Source organism: Scyliorhinus torazame, chromosome 15 (assembly GCF_047496885.1).
Source record: "Scyliorhinus torazame isolate Kashiwa2021f chromosome 15, sScyTor2.1, whole genome shotgun sequence".
In the NCBI taxonomy this organism is placed as follows: domain Eukaryota; kingdom Metazoa; phylum Chordata; class Chondrichthyes; order Carcharhiniformes; family Scyliorhinidae; genus Scyliorhinus; species Scyliorhinus torazame.
Window position 1 is genome coordinate 164912800 of NC_092721.1, and position 27880 is coordinate 164940679.

Sequence of the window (27880 nt, forward strand, 5' to 3'; positions counted from 1 at the left end):
TTCAAATAAAGACAGAGTGTCGGACTCAGCAGATCTGGCAGCGTCTGTGGAGAGAGAAACAGTTGAAATGGAAACATGTTGGGTTTTATGCTGTTGGAAAAGGAAAAGTTAATAGAACAAAAGGGAAGTTCTAGGATAGAGTCGAGGGTGGGAGAAATTAAATAACAAAGATATCATCGTACAAAAGGCAAAGGGAGTGGTAATGGTTGTAGTATAGAAACAAAGCATTAGTCCACAGTAGGTGTGAATAGCAGAATAAAGATCAGGGGCTGGATTCTCTGCTCTCCGATGCCGAAATTGGGGAGACCTGATAGAGGTCTACAAAATTATGAGGGGCATAGACAGAGTGGATAGTCAGAGGCTTTTCCCAGGGTAGAGGGGTCAATTACTAGGGGGCATAGGTTTAAGGTGAGAGGGGCAAGGTTTAGAGTAGATGTACGAGGCAAGTTTTTTATGCAGAGGGTAGTGGGTGCCTGGAACTCGCTACCGGAGGAGGTGGTGGAAGCAGGGACGATAGTGACATTTAAGGGACATCTTGACAAATACATGAATAGGATGGGAATAGAGGGATACGGACCCAGGAAGTGTAGAAGATTGTAGTTTAGTCGGGCAGCATGGTCGGCACGGGCTTGGAGGGCCGAAGGGCCTGTTCCTGTGCTGTACATTTCTTTGTTCTTTGTTCTTTGAAATCGCGTTCGGTGACGGGGCGGAAAATCTGTTTTGACGCTAATATCGGGAGCGGCGCTGGTTTTCTGATTCTCCGCCCCCCTGAAAACAGCGTACTCTTGCGCCGATTATCCATGGCCTCAGGCCATTGACTGAGGCCCGCGATGCTCCGTCCCCGACCGGCTGAGTGCCCGACGGCGTGGGTTATATGACTCAGTCTGGGGCCGCCACAGTCGGGGGAGTGCCGATCAGTGGGCAAGGGGGGCTTCATTCGGGGCTGCAGGCACTGTGGGTGGGCAGTCCGGGGCGCGTGAGCGGCCGAAGTGGGGCACTACTTTTGTGGTCTGGGTCCACGGGCTGAGTCCGCCATGAAGCATGGCGGAACCGGACGTGCTCAGGGCCGTATCGCCAGCTAGAGCTGCGAGCTCTACACTGCCTCCCTGCTCGCCCCCAGCAAAATGGTGAATCAGTGGCCATTTTGTGGCAGTTTTCCTGGCATAAAAGACCACTGTTTTCACGCGGGAGTGGGGACTTAGTCTCCAAAATGGAGAATCCAGCCCTAGCTCTGTCAGAAACCAAAATCATGAAAACAAGACACAGACTGGCAGCTAGCAGGACAAACACCAAAATGGAGGACAGAGTTTATGATCTGAAGTTGTTGAACTCAGTGTCACGTTCAGAAGGCTGGCAAGTGTTTATTTGGAAGGTGGGGTGCTGTTCCTCAAGCTTCACTGGAAAACTGCAGCAGGCCGAGGGCTGAAATGTGAGTGTGGGAGCAAGATGGTGAATTAAAAGTGAAAGAAACTGGGCGTTCAGGGTCATTCTTGCGGACTGAGTGCAGACATTCCACAAAGCGTTAGTCAGTTTGCGTTTGGTCTGCCCAGTGAAGAGAATACCGCAACTAAATTGAACGACATACAAGTAAATGGCTGCTTCATCGGGAAGGTGTATTTGTGGCCTTTGCCAGTGGGAGGAGGTAAAAGGGCAGGTGTTACATCTGTGATTGCATGAGGAGGTACTATGGGATGGGGATGAGGTGTTTGACGTAATACTGGAGGACACTAGGATGTCGTTGAGTGAACAGTCTCTTTGGAACACTGACAGAAAAGGGAAGGGGAAGATGTGTCTGCTGGTGGTATCATGCTCGGGGTGGGGTAAATAGCAGGGGATGATCCATTGAATTTGGAGGCTGGTTGGGTAGAAAGTGAGGACAAGGGGAACCCTATTGTGGTTTTGGAAGGGACGGAAAAGGGTGAGGGCAGAAGTGTGGGAAATGGATCAGTCATGGACGACGTTCCTGCCAAACATGTTCAGGGGGTGTCTTTGGTTGAGGAAAAAAGAAGACAGGTCAGGAGCACCATTGTGGAATATGGCATCAGCAGATTAGACGGACAGAGACAGAGAAACTGGGAGAATGGTGTGTTTATAACCATCTATGTATGATTGACAGCTTACGACCACATCAAAAGCAGTTAAGTGTTTTCTGCTGAGAAAAAGAGGAAGTGAAAGCACTTATCTCCTAGATGTTTATAAACATTACGGTCAGGTTCAAAACAGGCTACTTGAGATCAATTCAAGCATGAAGGGAAATGAAAATAAACAATCTAGACATCTGCCTGTATAGGAGCTGCCAATTACAGTCTAGTAAAAGCTATGGCAGTAAATGCAAAAACTAAGCAGAAACTGCGTAAAACAGATCGAGGTAATTTGTAGAATTCTATTGTAGCTGTTCAAAACAGAAGTGGTGATTATATATCTAAATTGTTCGCTTTCAAAGTTACTGGGAGCAATAATAATTGCAATAAGCAATGAGATTATGTTGAAATTACAAAGCCAATGGTCAGATGTGCAACATAGTATTGGAGTCATTAAATGCATCATGACTAGCTCATAAATCAATACACCCAAACACTAGGCATATGATACTGTAATCAGTAAAGGAATGGAGTGTCCTGTTTAAAATCAATGGACCTTAACAGCAGATCTATTGACATCACTGAAATCCACAAAGCATTATCACACAGAAACATGGGGCAAATTCTCCCCCAACGGCGGGATGTCCGCCGACTGGCGCCAAAAACGGTGCTAATCAGACGGGCATCGCACCGGCCCAAAGGTGCGGAATGCTCCCCACTGCGCAGGCGCGGGAAACTGTCGGCGGTTGCTGACGCTCCCGCGCATGTGCCGCATTTCCCCGCCAGCTGGCGGAAATGGCGTTTGTTGCCCCGCCAGCTGGCGGAAATGGCGTTTGGTGCCCCACCAGCTGGCGAGGAAATGCGGCACATGCGCGGGAGCGTCAGCGACCGCCGACAGTTTCCCGCGCCTGCGCAGTGGGGAGAGTCTCTTCCGCCTCCGCCATGGTGGAGGCCGTGGCGGAGGCGGAAGGGAAAGAGTGCCCCCACGGAACAGGCCCGCCCGCGGATCGGTGGGCCCCGATCACAGGCCAGGCCACCGTGGGGGCACCCCCCCCGGGGTCAGATCGCCCCGCGCCCCCCCAGGACCCCGGAACCCGCCCAGGCCGCCTGGTCCCGCCGGTAAATACCAGCTTTGATTTAGGCCGGCGGGACAGGCAATTTCTGGGCGGGACTTCGGCCCATCCGGGCCGGAGAATTGAGCGAGGGGTCCCGCCAACCGGCGCGGCCCGATTCCCGCCCCCGCCCAATCTCCGGTACCGGAGACTTCGGCGGGGGCGGGATTCATGGCGGCCAACGGCCATTCTCCGACCCGCTGGGGGGTCGGAGAATGACGCCCCACGATTTTTATGGGTTTAGAATTGTGTATTTGGAGAAGATATGAAACTGTCACGTTCCATGTCAAGTTACTTGTGATGTCATCTGTTATTCTCATTATGTACACTTACTTTTTAAATGCATTGAAATAGTCACAAAAAATATGTCTGGAAATCAGCTTCAGTTTACAAAGACCAGATAAGCATTTTAAAATACCTCAAAGTCGAAGTGGGTTTGAAAGAGACAACGGTGATTTAGCCCAGCTACAATTACTTAAATGAACAAGCAGATTAATTATTTTTTCCAAATTGTTTTTCTGGGAAATTTGCAATATTGACAACCGCTGGGCATTAATCCTCCATTAGACAATCTTCCCAGACTCCAGAGAGGTTATCTTATTGTGAATTTATATGCAACAAAGAGCTCCAGCAAGGATAATCCGAGATTTAGGGCACGATGCAACCACCGCCAATCCCGTCGCGCCGGGTAAATAGCGGGAGAGGCCAAAATCAAGATTTGTGCTGGACGTGAACCATTTTTAAATTCACTCGGCCCACTCCCGATGGTGAGTTCTCTGGATCTCGCCCCAAAACGGTGAGAAGGCCATTAAGCCTAATTTGCATTAATTCAATCTCATTAGTGAATGCAGCTTCTCCCCAGCGAGAAGTCATGCAAACATCATTTAGTACTCCTTAACAAAAACTGGAAGCCAGTCTAATGGCTACCGAATGGAAGTGAGAAGGTGAGTTATCTTTCCATTTTCCGGCTTACAGCTCAAGGCACTGGATCATGATACTGGCCGTGATCTCGTCATTGCAGCCAGCATTAAACACCCTGCCAAATCACCCAAAATGACACAAACCTTTTGGGTGAATCGCGCTCTTAGTGACATAATCGCAGCAAAGATGATATCGGGATGGGGGGTAAATAAAGAGCCTTGGTCAATAACTCTTTTGATAGCTGATCAGAAATGGACTCCATATCAATTTCTGCCTCCACTCCAAAGCAACACGACACAATGTCTAGGTTAATATTTAAAAATAAATCATAGCACAGATGTTCCTAACAAATTTCACGATACCATTAGAAGTAGTCGCCAATATACTAATGGATGGTATGAGCATCAGAGACACCAAAACAGAGCCCTGTAGAAGTCTGCTAGATGTTGCTTTTTTGTCTAGAGCCTCTTGCATTACCAACACAGTAAGGAAGCAGGCAGTTTCCATGAATAAAGATTGAAACAAACCACATAATAAAAATAATGTTGTAATTTATTTTTATTTTGCCCATATAATTTTAAGAAAAGCAGCTGATTTTGAAAAACATGAAGAAAAGTAAAATCACACTCCCCATAAAAGTGATTCCATCGTAACATTCAAGCCTGGGAACTGTGTGATTGTCAATGTGGATTGTGGAATTTGTATCATGTCTTATTCCTGATTCCATGTGCTAACCAATTTAAAATGTGTATCTGGTCAGGGGTTGTTGATGGCTACTGGTGCAATATTTTTGTGTGAATGGGAACTCTTAGACCACCTCACGGCCTTAAATTGGGTAGTGGCTACTATTCCGAATCATGCCACAGCAAGTAGACATAGATGAGATTGTCATAAAACATCCAAATGACTCAATTATTGTCTTTCAGAAAAGAAAGCTTGCCACCAGCTCTACCTTGATCTGATTTGCATGTGAATCCAATTCCAAACTATATAGCGAATTATAAACTCCCTCCTTGCATTAAATGCTGATTTGTGCAGTCCACATCTGAGAATAAGTATAATAAACATAACGACAAGGTATTTCATATCGCGGGGAACTACAATTTTGGATTTTCAAATCCAGTCTGTTCTTACATTTATATGAAGTTTGGAAAAAACAGGTCAGTGTGCTAAATTTTAAAATCTGAAAGGTTTTGGCAATGACCATCCAATTCTTCATTTCCATGGATTCCAATCCACACAAAAAATGGCAATAATCCTTCAGAAAATATCTCTGACATGACAACTGCACTTGTCTTTGGGTTGTGCTATACCCGGTCAACTAATTCTTGATGATCAGTAACTGACTTCATTAGTCAGTGTGTAGAAGACTGTGTGCCAAAGAAACAAATCCGCGTGTTTCCCAACCGGAAACCCTGGATGAACAGGGATATCCACTGCTGGTTGAAGTCTCAGTCTGAGGCGTTCAAGTCAGGTGACCCTGACATGTACAAGAAAGCCAAATATGATCTAAAGAAATCCATCAAAGATGCCAAAGGACAGTACCGGACCAAGCTCGTGTCCCTGGCCAGCCACACGGACCCCCAGCGACTATGGCAAGGTCTGCAAGGCATAACGGGCTACAAGATGGAGGCATGTAAAATCACCGGCTCCAATGCACCTGTCCCTGATGAGCTCCAACGCATTCTATGCGCGCTTTGAACAAGAGGTCAGGGAGAGCAAGCCCTCCACCCCAGAAGCCTCGGATTAACTTGTATCTGAGATCACCATTGCAGACGTCAGAGCAGACTTCTCGAAGGTCAACCCTCGGAATGCCACTGGCCCAGATGGGTACCCGATGGGCACTCAGGTCTTGTGCGGATCAGCTGGCGGGGGTATTCGCAGACATCTTCAACCTCTCTTTACAACAATCCGAGGTCCCTATCTGCTTCAAGACGACGACCATCATCCCTGTACCAAAAAAAACGCCAAGCAGTGTGCCGTAATAACTATCGCCCAGTGGCTCTGACATCGATCATCATGAAGTGCTTCGAAAGGTTAGTCATGGCACGAATCAACTCCAGCCTCCCGGATTGCCTTGATCCACTACAGTTCGTCTACCGCTGCAACGGGTCCACAGCAGATGCCATCTCCATGGCCCTGCACTCTACCCTGGAACACCTAGATAACAAAGACACCTATGTCAGACTCCTATTTATCGACTACAGCTCAGCCTTCAACACCATCATTCCTACGAAACTCATCTCCAAACTCCGTGGCCTTGGCCTCGTCTCCTCCCTCTGCGACTGGATCCTGAACTTTCTAACCCACAGGCCACAATCAGTAAGGATAGGCAACAACACCTCCTCCACAATCATCCTCAACACCGGTGCCCCACAAGGCTATGTCCTCAGCCCCCGACTATACTCCTTATACACCAATGACTGTGTGGCCAAATTCCCCTCCAACTCGATTTTCAAGTGAGTCGGATTTCAAACAATGACGAGACAGAGTACAGGAATGAGATAGAGAATCTGGTGAACTGGTGCGACGACAATAATCTCTCCCTCAATGTCAACAAAATGAAGGAGATTGTCACCGACTTCAGGATGCGTAGTGAAGCATAGTCCCCTGTCTACATCAATGGGAACGAAGTAAAAAGGGTCAAGAGCTTCAGGTTTTTAGGTGAGCAGATCACCAACAACCTGTCCTGGTCCCCCATGCCGACACTATAGTTAAGAAAGCCCACCAACGACTCTACTTTCTCAGAAGACTAAGGAAATTTGGCATATCAGCTATGACCCTCACCAACTTCTACAGATGCACCATAGAAAGCATTCTTTCTGGTTGTATCACAGCTTGATATGGATCCTGCTCTGCCCAAGACCGCAGGAAACTACAAAAGGTCGTGAATGTAGCCCAATCCATCATGCAAACCAGCCTCCCATCCATTGACTCTGTCTACAGTTCCCGCTGCTTCAGAAAGACAGCCAGCATAATTAAGGGCCCCACGCACCCCAGACATATTCTCTTTCACCTTCTTCCATCAGGAAAAAGATACCAAAGTTTGAGGTCACGTACCAACCGACTCAAGAACAGCTTCTTCCTCACTGCCATCAGACTTTTAAATGGACCTACCTCGTATTAAGTTGATCTTTTCTCTACACCTTGCTTTAACTGTAACATTATATTCTGCAGTCTCTCCTTCCTTCCCTATGTACGGTGTGCATAGTTTGTACAGCATGCAAGAAACAATACTTTTCATTGCATACTAATGTGACAATAATAAATCAAAATTTAAAAAAATACCGTATTTTCTTACTTGAACATCTCACCTGACTTTTAACCAAAACCTTGGGCTGGATTCTCCGCCCCGCCGTGCTACATTTCTGTTTCACTCCGCCGGCTGATCAATGGGGTTTCCCATTGTTGGGCAGCCCCACGCGTCGGGAATCCCCCGGGCTGCCGGCAAAATGGAGCATTCTGCCGTCGGGAATCCCACCCCTTGTTTTCCCTTTCAAGTGGATGTAAAAAATCTCAGGGAACTGTTTCAAAGAAGGAGTTCTCCCTGATGTTCTAACCAACATCTATCCTTCAACCTTCATAATCCAAACAGATTACTCGGGCATGATCACATCGCTATTGGTGAAATTTTGCTGCGTGCAAATTAGCTACTTTGTTCCCTACATTAAAACTGTGATGACATTTCAGGAGTACTTCATTGGGTGTGCAGTGACTGGAAGGTTCTGAGGTCATGGAAGTCATTTTTTAAATGCAAGTTCTTTCTTTTACGAAGAGGTAGGTTTCAAGGATGGTTTTAAAGGAAGTGGGAGAGACGGAAAGGGTTAGGAGAAGAAGTCCAAAGCTTAGGGTCTAGTTGGTTGGATGTGCTGCTTATTACGATCCAGGACCAAACCCCGACAATTGCTAGAATACCAGTCAGAATATTTTAGTTTAATTTTGTAAGACTGTGAGGAAAGAATACTTTGCTTCAGGAGCGATTTCACACAAAATAGGGCTCTGATATATTAAAACAAACTTTATTACTAACATAGCATTACTAACTTTACCTTCAAAAAGACAAATAGATATAATTACCATTTATACAATGCTTAACAATATGATGAAACAATCCTAACTGCTATCTTTATTTCCACTCAAACAAAACCCATATCAGGTCACAAACCACTACTAAATACAATTAGCAGATTCCGGAATATTTGCTGTAAGGAGATGTCTTCGATAAACCACTTTGCGAAAGTGACATCCTTAAGGATCCAGCTTGCAGATTCTTACCTGCCTCAAACTACAGTTTACACTGCCAGCTTAACACTGCTCCTGTCCTGTACAAAGACAAGCCTTTAACTCACTGTCTTGAGAACAGCTGCTTGACTGAAAATAGTTCAGTCAAATCTTTGACTGAACTATTTTCCCAGAAACTGCTAGTCTGTCCACAGGCAGATCTAAACTGAACTGTATTGAGATCAGCTTCTTGGCTGTTTACATCCTAACATATAAAACTAAACTTCTTCAAACTACAAACTCAACAGAGACTGTTTCCGCCCCTGGATCCTCCCATTAACTGCATAATGTTACTAAAACTAAAGGTAATGGCCGGAATTCTCCGTCCGGTTAAGACAGCAAGACTATCCAATCTCCCTGCAGTGAATGGAGTTTTGGCTGAGCGCCAAATTCTCCGTTCTCGCTGGTAGCGGTGGCGGACATACTCAGATCACAGAATCCCGGCCAATGTCTCTAATTATCTACCCACAGAAAACCCTCTCAATATAAACACAATTTCATTCTCCCAACTTCAACAAACAATATCCACAGCTGGTTTAGCACAGGGCTAAAGAGCTGGCTTTTAAAGCAGACCAAGGCAGGCCAGCAGCACGGTTCAATTCCCGTACCAGCCTCCCGAACAGGCACCGGAATGTGGTGACTAGGGGCTTTTCACAGTAACTTCATTTGAAGCCTACTTGTGACAATAAGCGATTTTCATTTCATTTCATTTTCATTTCAGCTGGAAAGAATTATGATCTTCCTTTTATGATGCTTTAATTGCACCTCAGTCTTCAAAAAATGTCTGCTGCCTTTTAAACCTGGATTTTTAAAAACATGGCTGCAGCAGTCACTCACTAATCCAGGATCTTAAGCCTTACTGCGCCAAACACATATAATACAATGTATCTGAAATTCCTACATTCATCACAGGCTGCCATTGGTTAGTCGAAGAGAGTGGGACATGTAAAAGAGACCACAGTTGATAGGGTGTAGAGCTGGAGGTGATTACAGGGATAGGGAGAGGCGAAGCTATGGAGGAATTTGAATAACAGGATGCTAACTGAGGCATTGGTAGATTGGAGACCAAAGGAGACCAGTGAATACAAGGATAAAAGGCGAGTCGGTACTGATTAAAATGCAGTCTGTCAACACCGAGGGATTGGAGGAGTTCAGAGAGATATAGACCTCGGCATGTGCATGTGAAATCTGATGTCATGTCTTTGGATATAATAAAATAAGCATTATATGTTACAGAACCACAAGTGTAATTGATATAGTCCATCGCTGATTATGTGCTAGCTTTATCCAGAATTCCAAAGGTTAATGCTATTATTTCTGTAGATAAAAGCTTTTTCATGTCTCACATGTGTTGGGGCCAACTACAGATTGCTTCAGAAAAATATTTTCCTTCACTGATGTAAGTTTACTGAGACTGTCAAATGTACATTCTTGACCACAATTTATTAAGCATTAGAACGTCTTAAGTGCTTTGGTTTTTGCTTTTAGAACTTGGTCACAAATATCAGTTAAAATTAAAAATTAAAAATTAAATGTGATTGTCAGATCCAAAACACTAAGTCAATAGTTCAATGTGTAAATGATTTTCTGTCTTTTTTTCTTCCCTTTTAGAATAGACATGGGGCTGGATTCTCTCATCCCGCGGCAGAGTGTCCACGCCGTTGTAAACACCGTTGCGTTTAACGATAGCGTGAACAGGCCGCTCCCAGGACTCATTCTGGCCCCTACAGGGGGCCAGCACGGCACTGGAGCAATTTACGCCGCTCCAGCTGCCGATCCCAGCGCGAACTGGGCACATGCGCAGTGGCGCCGGCATTAATGTGTGCATGCACAGTGTCCTCCTTCAATGCGCCAGCCCCGACGCAACATGCGCAGGACTACAGGGGCCGGCGCGTAGGAAATGAATCACCCAGCCAGAGAGGCCGGCTCGCCGATCGGTGGGCTCCGATCGTGGGCCATGTCGCATTGGAGGCCCCACCCGGGGTCGGAGTCCCCCTCCCCCCCCCCCTCCCCACAGGCCGCCAGCGAACCCTTCCACGCTGAGTTCCCGCCAGCGGAGAGCAGGTCTGGATGGCGCCGGCAGGACTCAGCGTTTCCACGACGGCCGCTCGGCCCGAGAATCGGCGGGCCGGCCGCGTAGTGCGGCCCGCGACCGGCGCCGCTCCAACCACACCAGCGGGAGTATCACGTGCTGGCGTCGGGGCGGCGTGGCCCGGCCCAGGGCTGGGAGAATCCCGCCCGAGGAGTCCACTTCAGGACAAGAAAAAGTTAAAGACTCACCTTATTGGTACTAGATGGTTTCAACTAATACTGTGAAGAAATCAAACTTTATTTATTTTCTTTCAGTCTATATTGAAAGATAACTTTTTGGTGTACCGAAGGCTTTAACATGACAGGTTGAAGGCCTGTCTCATGCCTGTTTCAATACATCAACTATTAAGAAACTCATATGGGATCTTTCATTTCAATGTTTGAATTCACTTGAAGATGCTACTGGATTCTAATCGTACTGTGTGATTCAACTATAGGTTTGAATAATCTGCAGCTGTACACTCATGTACAATAGACTGGGATTTACATCTGCTGAATGACCTGACATCTAGTGTGCAAAATTGCTTCGAGGTTCTGCTGGTATCCCATCGTAATTCCTTCAGCAGACTGGCATAAACAGAGAGGTTGGTAGAGATATGATTACAACAGGTTTCCGTTGTTCCCGAGTAAAAATAAAAAATGTGATTTATTTCCTTACACTGAGGCCGAAAAGGACGAGATTGAGATTGGGTCCAAGCAACGCCTATCCAGTGGCAGCTGGGCACTAAATCCTTTGACAGTATGTGGTAGGCACGTGATGGAGACATGCCTGTGTGCCCCCAAAACAACAGCAGCTCTTAGCCAAGCTGTTCCAATACAGCTATAACACTGGTATTGACACAGTAATGTGCATTTATAGAGTGCCTGAAAAATAATTAAATGTTGCAAGTGTCGTGTTGGGTGTTCTGATGCACAAATGATCCAACACGGCTGTAGATGGTACAACTCTGTTTTATTGTCAAAACAACGATAATAACTAACTGCTGGCTTGGGTACGTGCTTCACCAGCTAACCTGTGGACCCAGCCCTATCACTATCTTAGTGAGGCACTCAGCACATGGTCTATGTCTGAGTGGCACTCTGTGCTCTGAGCTATCTCCTGGTAGAATGAGCAGGAACTGTGGTGTTCCCTGTTTTATAGTGCGTGTGCTCTCACTGGTGATTGGCTGCGATGTTACGTGTGTGCTGGTTGGTCCAACTGCCTGTCGATCAGTGTGTGTGTGATTGCACCATGATATGCTGATGTGGATATCATGACAGCAAGGTGTTTCACATGAGCATAAAAAACAGAACATGAGACTGTGCCATATTGAGAAATATTAGAGTCGTTGATAGAAAATTTGTCAAAGAGGTAGCGGGCGCGATTCTGCAGAGTTGAGTTAAAGTCTGCTGAGCAGCAGGAAAGATCTTGCTATTCAACGGAATTTTGTTGCTTTTTCTGACCTCGACGAGGAACTCCCCATTGAGGCCACTCTTGAAGTCATTCTCGCAGGTCAGTATTCCATTTGCAAAGGCAGCCCCGATCCTTCGACCCCCCAAAGCCCCCACCGCGGACACCGGAGCCCCCCACATCACCCAACTTACCTCTTCCGGGGACTTCGAGCCCCCCCCCCCCCCACCTCTTATGGGCAAGGCTTCTCCGAGCCCGATACCTGACATTTGCAACCTGGCAAATGGGCACCTTGGCCCTGCCAGCCTGGTCATGCCACTTCCAGCCTGGGTGCCACCTGGGCATCCTGGAAATGCCAGGGTGGCACTGCCAGGGTTCCCAGGTGGCAGTTCCAAGCTGCCCAGGTGCAAGGAAGAGTGCCAGGGTACCACTCTACCCAGTGCCCGACCACATGGGAACCTGAACTCTTCATCAAGTCCCCCAAATGTGCCATCATGACTGGTTCACAACTTCGTGAACCAGTAACAAATGGCGCCCGGTTAATAATAATAATCTTTATTGTCGGGCAGCACGGTAGCATAGTGGTTAGCACTATGACTTCACAGCACCAGGGTCTCAGGTTCGATTCCCGGCTTGGGTCACTGTCTGTGCGGAGTCTGCACGTTCTCCCTGTGTCTGTGTGGGTTTCCTCCGGGTGCTCCGGTTTCCTCCCACAAGTCCCGAAAGACGTGCTGTTAGGTAATTTGGACATTCTGAATTCTCCCTCTGTGAACCCGAACAGGCACCGGAATGTGGCGACGAGGGGCTTTTCACAGTAACTTCATTCCAGTGTTAATTTGAGCCTACTTGTGACAATAAAGATTATTAAATTAGTCGCCACATTCAGGTGCCTTGTGGGAGGAAACCGGAGCACCAGGAGGAAACCCATGCAGACGCGGGGAGAACGTGCAGACTCCGCACAGACAGTGACCCAAGTCGGGAATCGAACCTGGGACTCTGATGCTGCGAAGCAACAGTGCTAACCACTGTGCTACCATGACGTCCCAAGTTGAGAAGGTGGGCCTTCATGGATAACTTCAGCCAGTACGGGTTGAGGCCTTGCTGACGAGGCCTGTAAATCCCGGGCCCCGGCTGAATCCAGCTAATGCATATTTAAATGAGCCTAATGACTCATTTAAATATGCATGCCTGGATCTTGCCCAGTGAGAGTGAGATCCAGATTGTGACACCTCGCGAGATTCTGTTGCATCTCGCAAGACATTTTGCGCATCGTGGATTTCGCAAGAGGCTACTTGCATGATTCAACGACCTCGTCCCGACACTAAGTCGGGCACGATGAGGCCACCGAATCACGCCCAGTAAGGGTTAAGGTCATGGAGGCTTTGAATACAAGGATGAGAATTTTAAAATGGAGCTGCTGTTTTATCTGTGAGCACAGGGGTGATATCCGAGCAGAACACTGTGTGAGTTAGGACAAGGGCAGCAGAGTTTTGGATGACCTCAAGTTTTCAGAGGGAAGAATGTGGGAGGCTGGCCAGATGTATGATAGAATAGTCATGTCGCAAGGTGGGCGGTGGTGTCATAATGATTCTGTCACGACCCGAGTAATCCAGAGGCTCAGTCTAATGCTCTGGGGACAGTGGTTCAAGTCGCACCACGGCAGCTGGTGCAATTTAAAATCAGTTGATATATCTGGAACTAAAAAGTCTCACGGCAGCTACAAAACCATTGTTGATTGTTGTAAAAACCCATCTGGTTCACTAATGCCTTATCTGATCGGGTCTGACCTGCACGTGACACCAGATCGACAGCAATGCGGTTGACTCGTAAATGCCCTCTGAAATGGCTGAGCAAGTCACTCAGTTGTATCCAACCACTACAAAGTCTAACAGGAATGAAAGTGGATGGACCTTGGAGTACATCGATCAAAAGACTGGGAATGGCAACAGCACAAGCCGCTCTGTCGACCCTGCAAAGTTCTCCTTCCAAACTTCCGGGGGCCTGTGCCAAAAATTGGGAGAGCTGTCTCAGACTAGTCAAACAAAAACCTGACATGTTTATACTCATGGAATCATACCTGACTGACAATATCGCATCCCTGGGTATATCCGGTCCCACCGACAGAACAGACTGACCAGGCATTGTAGCACCGTGGTATGCAGTCAGTAGAGAGTTTCCCTGGGAATTCCCAACATCAACTCTAGACCCTATAAAGTTTCATGGCATCAGGTCAAACTTAGCAAGGAAATCTCCTGCTAATTACCACCTACCATTTCCATCCCCAGTTGATGAATCAGTACTCCTCTATGTTGAACATTACTTGGAGGAAACACTGAGGGTGGCTCGGATATAGAATGCATTTTGGGTCTTGGGGACTTCAATATCCACCACCAACAGTAGTTCGGTAGCACCACTACTGACTGAGCTGGCTAAATCTTGAAGGTCTTAGCTGCCAGACTGAATCTTGGCAGGTGATAAGAGAACTAACATGAGGGAAAAACCTATTTGTCCTCATCCTCACCAATACCTGTCACAGATGCATTCGTGTTGTTAGGAGTGACCGCCATACAGTCATTGTGGAGACATAGTTCCACCTTCACATTGAGGGTACCTTCTATCTTGTTGTGCTGCACTGCCACTGTGCTAAATGGGGTTGGTTTCAAACAGACATAGCAACACAAAACTGGGAACTCCCGATGCACTGTGGGTCATCAGCAGCAACAGAATGTACTCAACCACAAACTGTAGCCTTAGGAGCCCAGCATATCCCCCACTCTGCATCACCATCAAGACGGAGATCAACCCTGGTTCAATGAAGAGTGCAGGAGGGCATTCCAGGTGCAGCGTCAGGCACACCTAAAGATTAGGGGCCGGATTCTCCGCCGGCGGGATGCTCCGTTTTGCCAGCAGCCCGGGGGTTTCCCGGCAGCATGGGGCTGCACCACAATGGGAAACCCCATTGACCAGCCGGTGAAACGAAGCATTCCACTGGCGTGCGGAACCAGAAATCTGGGGCGCCGGGATGGAGAATTCAGCCCTAGCTTTCAACCTGGTGAAGCTGCAATACATAACTGCTTGCGTGTCAAACAGCGGAAGGAGCAGGTGATAGACAGATCTAAGCGATCCCAAAACCGATGGATCAGATCTAAGCTCTGCAGTCCTGCCACATCCAGCCGTGAATAGTGATGGACAATTTAACAACAAACTGGAGGAGGAGGCTCCACAACCATCCCCATCCTCATTGATGGGGAGAATGAGAAAACTCCACACGTACAGTGACACGGGGACAGGATAGAACCCGGGTCCTCAGCGCCATGAGGCTGTGGTGCTAACCACTGGGCCACCGTGCCACCCCTACTTATGTCTCTCAGAATTTTGTACCCCTCAATCAGGTCGCCCTCAGCCTCTCTCCTCTCAGGAAAACAACCCCAGCCCACCCAGCCTCTCTTCTTGGCTGAAAAGGTCCATCCCAGGAAACATCCTGGTGAATCTCCTCTGCACCCTCTCGAGTGCAATCACTTCCTTCCTATAGTGTGGCGACCAGAACTGTACACAGTACTCTAGATGTGGCCTAACAAGTTTTTATACAGCTCCATCATAACCTCCCTGCTCTTATATTCTATGCCTCGGCTAATAAAGGCAAGTATCCAAAACCCCGTCTGAACCACGAAAATTGGCTTTGTGGTAAATGACCTGTCCTGCTGCCTTCAGGGATCTTTGGACATGCACACCAAGGTCCCTCTGATCCTCTGTACTTCTTAGTGGCCTACTGTTTATTGTATATTCCCTTGTCATGTTAGTTCTCCCAAAATGCATTACTTCACACTTTAAGAAAATAAATTTATGTGGCCAATCATTTTTTTTTCCAATTAACATTTAGCGTGGCCAATCCACCTAACCGGCACATCTTTGGGTTGTGGGGGTGAAACCCACGCAGACACGGGGAGAATGTGCAAACTCCACACGGACAGTGACCCAGGGCCGTGATTCGAACCCGGGTCCTCAGCGGTGTAGTCCGAGTGCTAACCACTGCACCACGTGCCACCCTTACTTCACACTTTTGAGGGTTAAATTCAATTTGTCACTCTTCTACCCATCTGACCAGCCCAACTATATTGTTTTGTAATTGATGGCTTTCCTTCTTGTCATTTACCACAAAGCCAATTTTCATGTCACCTGCGAACTTACTGATTATAACCCGCCCCCATCAAATTCACATCCAGATCATTAATGTCCACTACAAACAGCAGCGGACCCAGTGGAAATCCCTCTGATACGCCACTGGACACAGGCTTCTAGTCATAAAGACATCTTTAGACCATCACCCTCTGCCCCCTGCTACCAAGGCAATTTGTGTACCCAATTTTTCAAATTGCCTTGGATCCCATTGGTTCTTACCTTCTTGACCAGTTTCCCATGCGAGATCTTGCCAAAAGCTTTACTGAAGCCCATGGAGACTACATCAACTGTACTGCCCTTATCTACACACCTAGTCACCTCCTTGAAAAATGTAATCAAATTTGTTAGATATGATCTCCCCTGACAGAACCATGTTGACTATCCTTGATTAATTTTTGCCTCTTTAAGCGGAGATCAATTCTGTCCCTCAGAATTTTTTCCAATAATTTCCCTACCACTGGCCTTTAATTACTTGGTTTTTCCTTACTTCCCTTCTTGAATAATGATACCATATTAGCTGTCCTCCAGTCCTCTGGCACCTCTCCAGTGGCCAGAGAGTATTTGAAAATTAGCATCAGAGCCCCTGCAAACTCCACGTTTGCCTCATACAGCAATCTAAGACATATCTCATCTGGGCCTAGGGGATTTAGCCACTTTTAAGTCCATTAAACTGCTAATACCTCCTCCCTCTCAATGCTAATCTGTTCAATTATATCACAGCCCCTCTCCTTGCTTTCTATAGCTACACCATCCTTCTCCATAGTGAACACAGATGCAAAATATTAATTCAATACCTGGGCTACTTTTTTGGGCTCCACAGAAAGGTTGCCACTTTGGTCCCTAATGGGCCTTACTCTTTCCTGGTTACCCTCTTCCCCTTAATTGGCTTATTAAACACCTTGGGATGTTTCTTTATTTTGCCCATCATTGTTTCCTCATGGCCCCTCTTCACTCTCCTGATTTATTTTTTAAGTACCCCCTACAATTTCTATACTCCTCTAGGACCTCCACTGTTTTGAGCCTCCTGAATCTGCCATAAGTCTCCTTTTTTCCTCATCCAATCCTGTGTATCCCTTGACATCCAGGGTTCTCGGGAACCTTTGGCCCCACCCTTTACCTTTATGGAACTTTTTGGCTTTGTACTCTCCCCATTTCCTTTTTGAATGACTCCCAGTACTCTAATCTGGATTTTCCGACAAGTTGCTGTTGACAATTCACTTTAGCCAGATCCTGTCTTCTCTTATTAAAATTGGCTTTCCCCCAATTCAGAAACTTCATTGCGGTCCATTTTTGTTCTTTTCCATAACTATCAGAAAACTTTCTGCGTTATGGTCACTATCACCAAAATGCTCCCCAATGATAACTTCTACCACCTGCCCGGCATCATTCCCTAAAATTAGGTCAAGTACTACCCTCTCTCTTGTTGGACTTTCTACATGCTGGCTCAAAAATCTCTCCTGGGTGCACTTTAAGAATTACGGCCCATTAAGCCTTTCACACTTTGCCTCTCCCAATTTTTATTGGGGAAGTTGAAATCCCCGACTAATATTGCCCTATTATTTTTACATTTCTCTGGGATTTGCCTACATCATGCCCCTAGCTGAGCTGTTCCAGTACAGCTACAAGATTGGCATCTACCTGGCAATGTGGGATATATCCTGTACACTCAAGCAGGACCAGTCCAACTCAGTCAATTATCACGCCAGCAGTTGACCCTTGATCGTCAGCAAACTGATGATAGGCATTTTCAACAATGCCATTAAGAGGCACCTACTCAGCAATAACCTGATCATTGACACTTAGTCCCTGTTCTGCCAGGGCTTCTTATCATTACAGCCTTGGTCCAAACAAGGACAAAGGAGCTGAACTGCAGAACTGAGGTGAGAGTGACTGCCCTTGGCGAGAAGTCAGCATTTGACTGAGTGTCACATTAAGGAATACAAGCAAAACTGAATTCAATGACAATCAGGGGATAAAACTCTACACAGGTTGGAGTCATACCCAGCACAAAGGAAGATGGTTGTGGTTGTTGGAGGTCAATTTCTCAGTTCCAGGACATCACTGCAGGAATTTCTCAGAGTAGTGTCCTAGACCCAACCATCTTCAGCTGTTTCAGCAGTAACCGTCCCTCCATCATAAGGTCAGAAGTGGGGATGTTCACTGATGATTGCACAATGTTCAGCACCATTTGTGACTCCTCAGAAACTGAAGCAATACATCTCCATATGCAACAAGATCTGGACAATATTTATGCTTGGACTGATAAGTGGCAAATGAGTTTTGTGCCACACAAGTGCCAGTCAATGACCATCTCGAAGAAATGGGAATCTGACCATCTCTCCTTGACATTCAATGTCATTACAATTACTGAGTCCTCTACTCGCAACATCTAGGGGGTTACCATTGACCAGAAACTGAGCTGGACTAGCCACACAAAAACTATGGCAACAAGAGCCGGCCAAGGCTGGGACCTTTGCGGCGAGTAACTCACTTTCTGACTCATTAAAGCCTGTCCATCATCTACAAGTCAGGAGTGTGATGGAATCTCCACTTGTCTGGATGAGTGCAGCTACAACAACCCTCAAGAGACTACACACAATCCTGGACAAAGCAGCCTGCTTGATTGGTATCCCATCTAGTACTTTAAACATTTACTCCATCCACCCTTGGTGCTCAGTGGCAACACTGTACCATCTACAAGGTACCTTCGACAGTACCATCAAACCGACGACCGCAACCATCTAGGACAAGGGCAGCAGATGCATGGGAACACCACCACCTGCAAGTTCCCCTCCAAGCCACACACCATCCTGACTTGGAATTCTATTGACATTCTTTCACTGTTGCTGGGTCAAAATCCTGGAACTACCTTGCTGACAGCACTGTGAGTCTATCTACCCCAGATGGACTGCAGCAATTCAAGAAGGCAGCTCACCATCACCTTCTCAAGAGCAATTCGGGACGAGCAGGAAATACTGGCCTCGCTAGCGGTGCCCAATCCCATGAACAAACAGAAAAAAAAAGGCATGAATGCAAATGAGGTTCCCTCTCACTGACATCATAAACTCTGGTGTGGTCAAAGCTGGTGTAACCTCAGAAAATATGGATAATTGATTTCACCCTAGTGGTACTACAAAATAACAGGCAAACTGAAGTGCAGATTCGACCTCTTTTCTGGGAGTCTCTTGAGGGTATATTTGTGGTTATAACCACTAAATATAGTGTAGATAGTTTCTTTACAAAGGATATTTTGGGAAGACTGTAACCTTTTTGTGAAGCAGAAGTATAGTTAATAGCAAATGTTTGCTTCAATTAGCCAATGCATTGCTCACGATAACATTGTGAATTTCGTGTTCATGATCCATGTTTTTGAGTAAAACCTCTGATTTAGGAATTAATTGTTAAATGCAAGCTAAATGGAAACATTTGATTGTGAAATTGATGTTGAAAATCCTGGACTGAATGCTAATTAAACACGTTTGTGTTAATTGCATTTAAAAGGTAACTTATGTTATTGTAAGGTCAAAGCTAGGGGTTTAAAACATAAACAATAGATGACCCATCCGTAAATTAGTAATGGAGCCAAAAGATTCAACCTCACTTCAATAAATGATATAAATTGTTTATGTAGTGCCCAGGTGACAATAAGTTGAAAGTCAATTGTAAACTAAAGAGTTCCTTAACACACCAGTAATTCTGAGAGAGAGGTTTATAAAACTCCATTAGAGATGTAGATTATTCATATTAGTATAGAATCAGAGAGTTGTGTTGAAGGTAAATATAATTAGTTTGCAGGTTTGTTTGAATCAGCACAAAGCACACCATATTGTCATTTAGAAGGTTATTTCGCTTAATTTACCTGTGTGCTTCTCAGAGAATCTATTGGTCAGTTTTGGTCTTGTTGTGGAAGAAAAACACAATATAAGTTTGGCAGGCTTGCCCCTTAAGCAGGGAAAATACTAACTTTATCATTCAATGCACGGGATGCAGATGGAAGAGTTGAGTTTGCAGGCCTAGAATTCATGTGAGGCAAAACAGGGCTGGAAGATTTACCTAGCTTGAAGCTGGAGAAAGAAATCTACGGCGACCATTACAATGAAAGGCAACAAGCACTCAGCTTGGAACAGACAAAGAGAAAGCATTTGCCAGGAGATGGGAGTCAGATCTACACAAGTTGTGGGAGCAGAGAGGGCCATAAGGAACCAAGGGTGTTCCTGCTGTTTAAGTCCCTAAGGAAGAAGGCAGTGAAGTTCATACTTTTTGAGAGTTTTGAGATCAAAAAGGAAAGTATAAAGAAAGTGCTTAGTGTAAAGATAATAGAAGGATCCCCATAAATATTGTACCTTGGTCAATAGTTAGAACACGGAAGAGGAAGAGAATTTAAAGTGAATTCTGGAGTGCTCTAGGTTGGTGATTGAACCTTCGAATTTCTTGTAAAGTATAAGGGCACGCTTCAGGAGAAGTAAAGTAGAACTGAATTTCTGGCATGTTTCGTGTTCTTTTAATTCCTTTTTTGATATGCAGTATCATTTGTTTGGTTTGAAAGGTGAAATCTTTGGCATAGTTCAGTTAATCACTGGGTGTTTAAATGTTTCTTTAAACATTAATGGGATTGTGACAATAATCTGTTTTACCTTTCATAGCTTGTACAGTAAACAAACAATTGCTGCAAAGGAGAACATATATGATCTAGGAAAGCAGAATTACAGTGGGATAATGTCATATGGAGAAATTCATTATCATAGTTCAAGCTTGAAGAATCTTTGGTACTAGTCCAGTCTAAGGAATGGGAACTCCTAACTTAAAGAGCCTTTGTCCATATTTTATTTTCCCTAAAAACTGGATGGAGGGTACACCTCTTACAAGGCAACTATTAAACCCTGGGAAACATCAACAGGAAGAAAAGTATGCCAATCAAACTAGATGGCTTTTCTGATCCCATTAGTTCGGTCCTGGGAAGGTTAGGTTAGGTTAAAATTACTTCACCTGCATCGCTGGCATGAGAATGCCTTTGGTTATTTCTGTGGGAATTCCTCCATTATCTTGGAGGGGACGCCTGAATCCCTGAGGAACTTCAGGGCCATTTCATTATTTGAATAGCTACAGTACCTAAATTCATCACATCAGGTAGAATCAGAAATGATCTCTTAAATATGGCGGGGCATTCTGGGAGACAGGCTGCACGTTTGAATTAGATATCTTGATTGAAAACCAATTAAGAAGGTACTTACTACTGAAAAAGGGTGCCACATTGGAATAAATTCCAAGACAATGAGTTTAAAGGAACCCATGCAAGAACCATTACCCTTAAGGGAGAAAATTGGCAAAAGTAGATGCAAACACAAACAGCTGCCAATTTTAAATTCCTTTTCATCTTTCTGTTCCTGAAAGAGATGACTCATTCAAAATCTAGTTCCATGAGTGTTTCATTGTGGATGAATGTTAGTAGTGAACATCAACAGGCTATTTGGCAGAAGGCAACTTAGGTTAGCTCAGTATGTTCTCATTAGCAGCCAGATGTGTGACTTGTCCAGCATCAGTCACTTGACATAAATCAGAAACATAAATCTGACTATTTCTTACCCCTTCCATTGCTATAAGGGTTAAAACTGCAAATGGAAGATGGGATTAAACAGATTAGGTTGGAGTTTCAAGGCACATATGATTTGGGAGGAACCTTTCTACTCACCAGGACTCCAGGTTAGTTGGAATGCAGGTTGTGTTTTGAGACAACTCTAGACTAAATCAGAAGCCAAGTGTTTTGTTAAAATACAGCCAAAAGACCAGCTGAGGTGGGATTGGCCATTAATATGCTAGCAAGAGGTTGGCATTGTCAACAAGTAAAGTAAAGCATAGCAGGCAAATATGGCAGAAAAATGCCATAGTAATAATGACATGGACTAAATCAGGCAGCGAAGTGCAACAAGAAGTGTGACACTCAGAGGAGCTATGTGCTAGAGGCAAGACTTTGAATATGTGATAGATAAATAAACAGATGCATATATTTATCTTACTGTTATTAGAATCATGCCTTCATTTGTCAGTACACCTTATTAAAATTAAGTCAGTTATAACATCAATGATAATAATCGGGAAGCATAAATCATTCAGCATGATATCAGTTAGCAGGCAAATGCTGGCATTCTATTTTTGTGTATATTGGATAACTTATTTGGGCTGCATTAGAGTGTTTGAGTTAGAATTTGGTGAATGAGGGAGTTTGGTGAAGAGGGGAGGTGGTGCTTCTTTCATTTTTTACCTTTCCTCAGCAAGAAGAGAAGCAGCCTAGGTAAGTCGGATTTGTTGAGTATTTCTACTATCCTTTTAAAGGCAAAGTAAAAGTAAATGGGGTATGTCATTTAAGGGGGCGTCATGGCAGGGAAGCTCAGCCACATGGGATGCCCCTCCTGAGAGATGTGGGAAGTCAGGCACCTTTCCAGTATCTAGTATGACCATATGTGCAGGAATGGTATCCAGCTGTAGCTCCACAAATCTGAATTTCAGAGCTGGAGTCACAGTGGAGCATCCGCACGGCTGAGTTCTTTGTGGATAGCATATACAGTGAGGTAGACACACTGCAGGGAAAAAATGCACTGGTAAAAAATATTGGGTGACAGCCAGACAGAAGAAAAGCACTAGGCAGGTAATGTAGGAGTCCCCTGGGTCAGGTAATGTAGGAGTCCACTGGGTCTATCTCCCTCACTAACAGATTTTCTGTTTTGGATGCTTTGGGGAGATGGTTTCTCTGGGGAATGCAGCAAGATTGGTTTGGATTGGATTTGTTTATTGTCAAGTGTACCAAGGTACAGTGAAAAGTATTTTTCTGCGAGCAGCTCAACAGATCATTAAGTACATGAAAAGAAAAGGAAATAAAAGAAAATACATAATAGGGCAACACAAGGTACACAATGTAACTACATAAGCACTAGCATCGGATGAAGCATACAGGGGTGTAGTGTTAATCAGGTCAGTCCATAAGAGGGTCATTTAGGAGTCTGGTGACAATGGGGAAGAAGCTGTTTTTGAGTCTGTTCGTGCGTGTTCTCAGACTTCTGTATCTCCTGCCCGATGGAAGAAGTTGGAAGAGTGAGTAAGCCGGATGGGAGGGGTCTTTGATTATGCTGCCCACTTTCCCCAGGCAGCGGGAGGTGTCGATGGAGTCAATGGATGGGAGGCAGGTTCTTGTCATGGACTGGGCTGTGCTCACGACTCTCTGAAGTTTCTTGCGGTCTTGGGCCGAGCAGTTGCCATACCAGGCTGTGATACAGCCAGATAGGATGCTTTGTATGGTGCATCTGTAAAAGTTGGTAAGAGTTAATGTGGACATGCCAAATTTCCTTATTTCCTGAGGAAGTATAGGCGCTGTTGTGCTTTCTTGGTGGTAGCGTCTACATGGGTGGACCAGGACAGATTTTTGGAGATGTGTACCCCTAGGAATTTGAAACTGCTAACCATCTCCACCTCGTTGATGCTGACAGGGGTATGTACAGTACTTTGCTTCCTGAAGTCAATGTCCAGCTCTTTAGTTTTGCTGGAATTGAGGGAGAGATTGTTGTCGCTGCACCACTCCAGTAGGTTCTCTATCTCCCTCCTGTATTCTGACTCATCGTTATTCGAGATCCGCCCACTATGGTCGTATCGTCGGCAAACTTGTAGGTGTAGTTGGAACCAAATTTTGCCACGCAGTCGTGTGTGTATAGTGAGTGGAGTAGGGGGCTAAGTACGCAGCCTTGCAGGGCCCCGGTATTGAGGACTATTATGGAGGAGGTGTTGTTGTTCATTCTTACTGATTGTGGTCTGTAGGTCAGAAAGTTGAGGATCCAGTTGCAGAGTGAGGAACCAAGTCCTAGGTTTTGGAGCTTTGATATGAGCTTGGCTGGGATTATGGTGTTGAAAGCGGAGCTGTAATCAATAAATAGGAGTCTGATGTAGGAGTCCTTGTTGTCGAGATGCCCTGGGATGAGTGTAGGGCTAGGAAAATGGTGTCTGCTGTGGGCCGGTTGCGGCGGTATGCGAATTGCAGTGGATCAAGGCGTTCTGGGAGTATGGCGGTGATGCGCTTCATGACCAACCTCTCGAAGCACTTCATTACGACTGAAGTCAGGGCCACCGGACTGTAGTCATTGAGGCACGTTGCCTGGTCCTTCTTTAACCGGTATGATGGTGGTCTTCTTGAAGCAGGTGGGGACCTTGGAGTGGAGTAGGGACAGGTTAAAGATGTCCACGAACACATCTGCCAGCTGGTCTGTGCAGGCTCTGAGTACACGACCAGGGATCCCGCCTGGGCCCGTCACCTTCCGAGGGTTCACTTTCAGGAAGGCCGATCTGACTTCGGAAGCTGTGATGGTGGGTTGGGTGAGTTATGGGCTGCTGGAACACTCGACAGCGGATTGTTGGTTTCCTGCTCGAACCGAGCATAGAATGCAATGAGTACATCAGGGAGGGGTGCGCTGCTGCCGGAGATACTGCTAGGCTTCGCTTTGTAGCACGTTATGTTGTTTAGGCCTTGCCACAACCGCCGAGAGTCTGTCTGTGACTCTAGCTTGGTTTCATATTCACTCTTGGCATCTCGGATGAAGAGCCAAGTTAAGCCAAGCAAGAATCAGTATCGGGGGCTCAGCTATTTATAATCCATATTAATAGCTTAGGTGAAGATTAGAGTGTGTTGTATCAAAGTTTGCTGATGATACAAAGCCCAGTGGGAAAGTATACTTTGAGGAAGACATAAAAGACCTGATTTTAACTCATTGAAAATGCATTCAGTTAGAGTTAAAATTGGAAAAATATCTGTGTCGGACTATGGATAGGTGAAGTGAGCGGAAACGGCAAATAGAGTATATTGTGGTGTCAGGATATCAGACCAGACCCCAACTTTCATTAGGATACCGGACGGGAAACCCCAAACAATTTTCTATCTGAAAAACTGTGAGGAAACAATAGTTCACCCGAGGAGTGATGACTCGAACCAATAGATATCTTTTCTGTTGAAACAAACTTTAATTTAAACACAAAATTAAGCACATTAACATCAAAGAAATATCTTTGTAGTTATCAATTAAACTGTTCTGAAAAAAAACTTTAACTTACTAGCTACACCTGCCACTATATTCCAATTGAAGAACCCAATACAGTTCAAATACCACTAAAAAATAAAGTTAGCCATCAGGGTTACTTACTTATCTATGCAGATCTTTAGGGAGAGAGACCCTTTTAAGAACAACCTAAAAATCCTTCTGTCATCCTATGGCATACCGCTGGTCAACTTAAAATCTTCTGGCAGACTGAAAAACTACAGACTGACCTGGCTCCTCCCATTAATTACACCAACTGTATCCCACTAAGTTGTCCCATGACCTGCTTAGCTAGGACTAACCACCACTCTCTCATAAATTATCCACACTCCAAGGAAGCGCCTTTATATTAAAACAATGTTCCATTAGCCATCTCTCTGTAAAAATGTAAATGGTTAAAATAAATGATTATCTCACCTTTTTGCCACCCTTTTTTCTCCCAACTTTAGTAAAAACACTGTCTGTATGTACTTTATGTAAACCAGTGTTTTTAATAACATTATTGCCACAAATATGAAACATATATACATTTCTACATCCAACACCATGGGAAATATGAAGTTAATTCACCATGGAAGGATGCTGCCCTCCTAACCAGGTAAGTGAAATCTGGGGCACGAGGGATAATCAGGTAGACCACAGTGAGACTGAGGTGTGTGAGGAGATTGTCTGGTTAGTGAGAGCAGGCAGCGCCGTTGACAGAGCAGGGATTTACTGCTGTAGGCCAAAGACTCACCTCCTGCAGGTAAAATGCCTGTTTCAGCAAGAAGAGGCCCTTAATTGGCTCTGTAAGTGCCACAGTTAGCCTCTGGGCAGGAGGGCTAACAGTGGATCAAACTGGATGGATAACCCAACATCAACCTCAGTCCTGTCGACCCTGCAAAGCCTTCCTTACCAACATCAGGGGGATTTGTGCTAACATTGGGAGAGCTGTCCCACAGACTAGTCAAGCAACAGCCTACCATTGTCATACTCATCGAATCCCAGACACCACTGTCACAATCCCACTGACAGGACACACCTTGCAGAAGTTGCAGCACATATACAAGAAGGAAGGAGTTGACCTAGGAGTTCTCAACATCAAGTGTAGATCCCATGGAGCCTCACCAGGCTGGAGCTGACACGTGGCAAGTAACATTTATGCTGCTGTAAGGATCCTCCTGTTAATCGCTGCCTGTCCCTTGTTTTTCCTTTTAATTTCTGTTATTCTTCTATTTATATTTTTGTACCTGGACAATTAATGGCACTTTTGCCTTTAAGATGGACTTCACCTTTAATTTAAAAAAGGAATCTCCAACCTGATGTGCTGTTTGGTCTGACATCATGGATAACATCTCTTGATGGACTGGGCTGGCGGCCAATGGGCTGCTTCAGATTTCTGGGATTTAGCTGATAATCTATGCTGATTGGTGCTGGCCATTCTGGAATGTTCCTTCCTCTCTGAGACTGTGTTTCCAGGTTTTAGTTTTGTTTTGAACTCAGAGCTGTAGGAGGCTCTTTAAGTTTCTCTCTCCCTAAAAGGGTAAATCTCTCTTAGAAACCCAATTGGAGACTGTTTTCTCCTCAGTAATATTGGAAAATGAAAAATGAAATGAAAATGGAGGACATTCTGGTGAGTAAAACTCAGGCTAAGACAACTCTCAGTGATTTTGATTTGATTTGATTTATTGTCACATGTACCGAAGTATAGTGAAAAAAAAGTCTGCGGCCAAGGGAATGTACACAGTACATGCATAGTAGACAAAAAAAGAAGGAAGACAAAGAAAATCTTAAGGACATCCAGACAAGCCACCAGCAGAAAGCAGGGCAAGTTGTTTAAAACCCATTTAAAAACTCTTGTGTGGGGAACTCTGTTCTTATCTATGAATGACTGTTTGCCATTCTGGTGGAGTTGGAAACAAATAGCAATTACACAGGCCTGAGGCTGGTCTTTTTAGTGACGGGCCAGGGCAATAAAAGTTGAAGTGACTCCCCCAGAGCAAACTCTACAGCTTGGGAAATCTGACTGAACGGTCCTGCCAGATGATTCTTGTTGGCAATCTAACTGGTGGTTGCAGTCACTACCCGTCCTGCGAGGACAGTCTGCTGCTGCAACAACTTCAACATCCGAAGCAAGGACACTCATCTTCAATTTCATATTAATCCGGTTGCTATTTTTACCCCTCCCTCTCCCTCTTTGTGCGTTTGGGTAGAGGGTAGGATGGTAAAAGGGGGGAGTAGTAGATTATCTGGCCGTTATTCTATTATAATTATTACATCTCTTATCTCTATTTTTGTTATAAATAAAGAGTTGTTGTGTTTCACTTACAATTCTGGTGCCTGTAAGTCATTGGAGCAGTCACGAGCCAAAGATCTCCAAAACGTTAGATGAATTATTAGTTAATTTGCTTGTGTTGGGACTCTGGGGTCTGTGGGGCTGGAATAGACTGTGCATAGGCCCAGGGTGTCATAACGCTACACGAGTGCCAGGCGATGAAATCTCTGACAGGAAAGTATATAACCATTTCCCCTTGACATTCAATGACATTACCATCACTGAATCTCCCACCATCAACATCGTGGGGGCTACCATCGACCGGAAACTGAACCGGACGAGCCTTATAAATACAGGGACTACAAAACATGGCCAGAAGTTGAGAATTCTGTGGCGGATAACTCACCTGCTGACTCCCTACAGCCGTCCACCATCTACAAGGCACAAGTAAGAAGTGTGATGCAATACTTTGCACTTGCCAAGCCAAGTGCAGCTCCAAC

At 45.3% G+C, this 27880-nt stretch overlaps 1 long non-coding RNA gene across 1 annotated transcript in view; it reads right to left on the minus strand.

The window, feature by feature from the left end:
• Positions 1-4648: 4648 nt before the first annotated feature.
• The window catches only part of LOC140391447 (uncharacterized), a 40127-nt gene continuing 16895 nt past the window's right edge, over positions 4649-27880 (minus strand). The window contains exon 2 of the long non-coding RNA XR_011935074.1: positions 4649-6274. This is a non-coding gene — a long non-coding RNA (uncharacterized lncRNA). The remainder of the gene's footprint in view (positions 6275-27880) is intronic.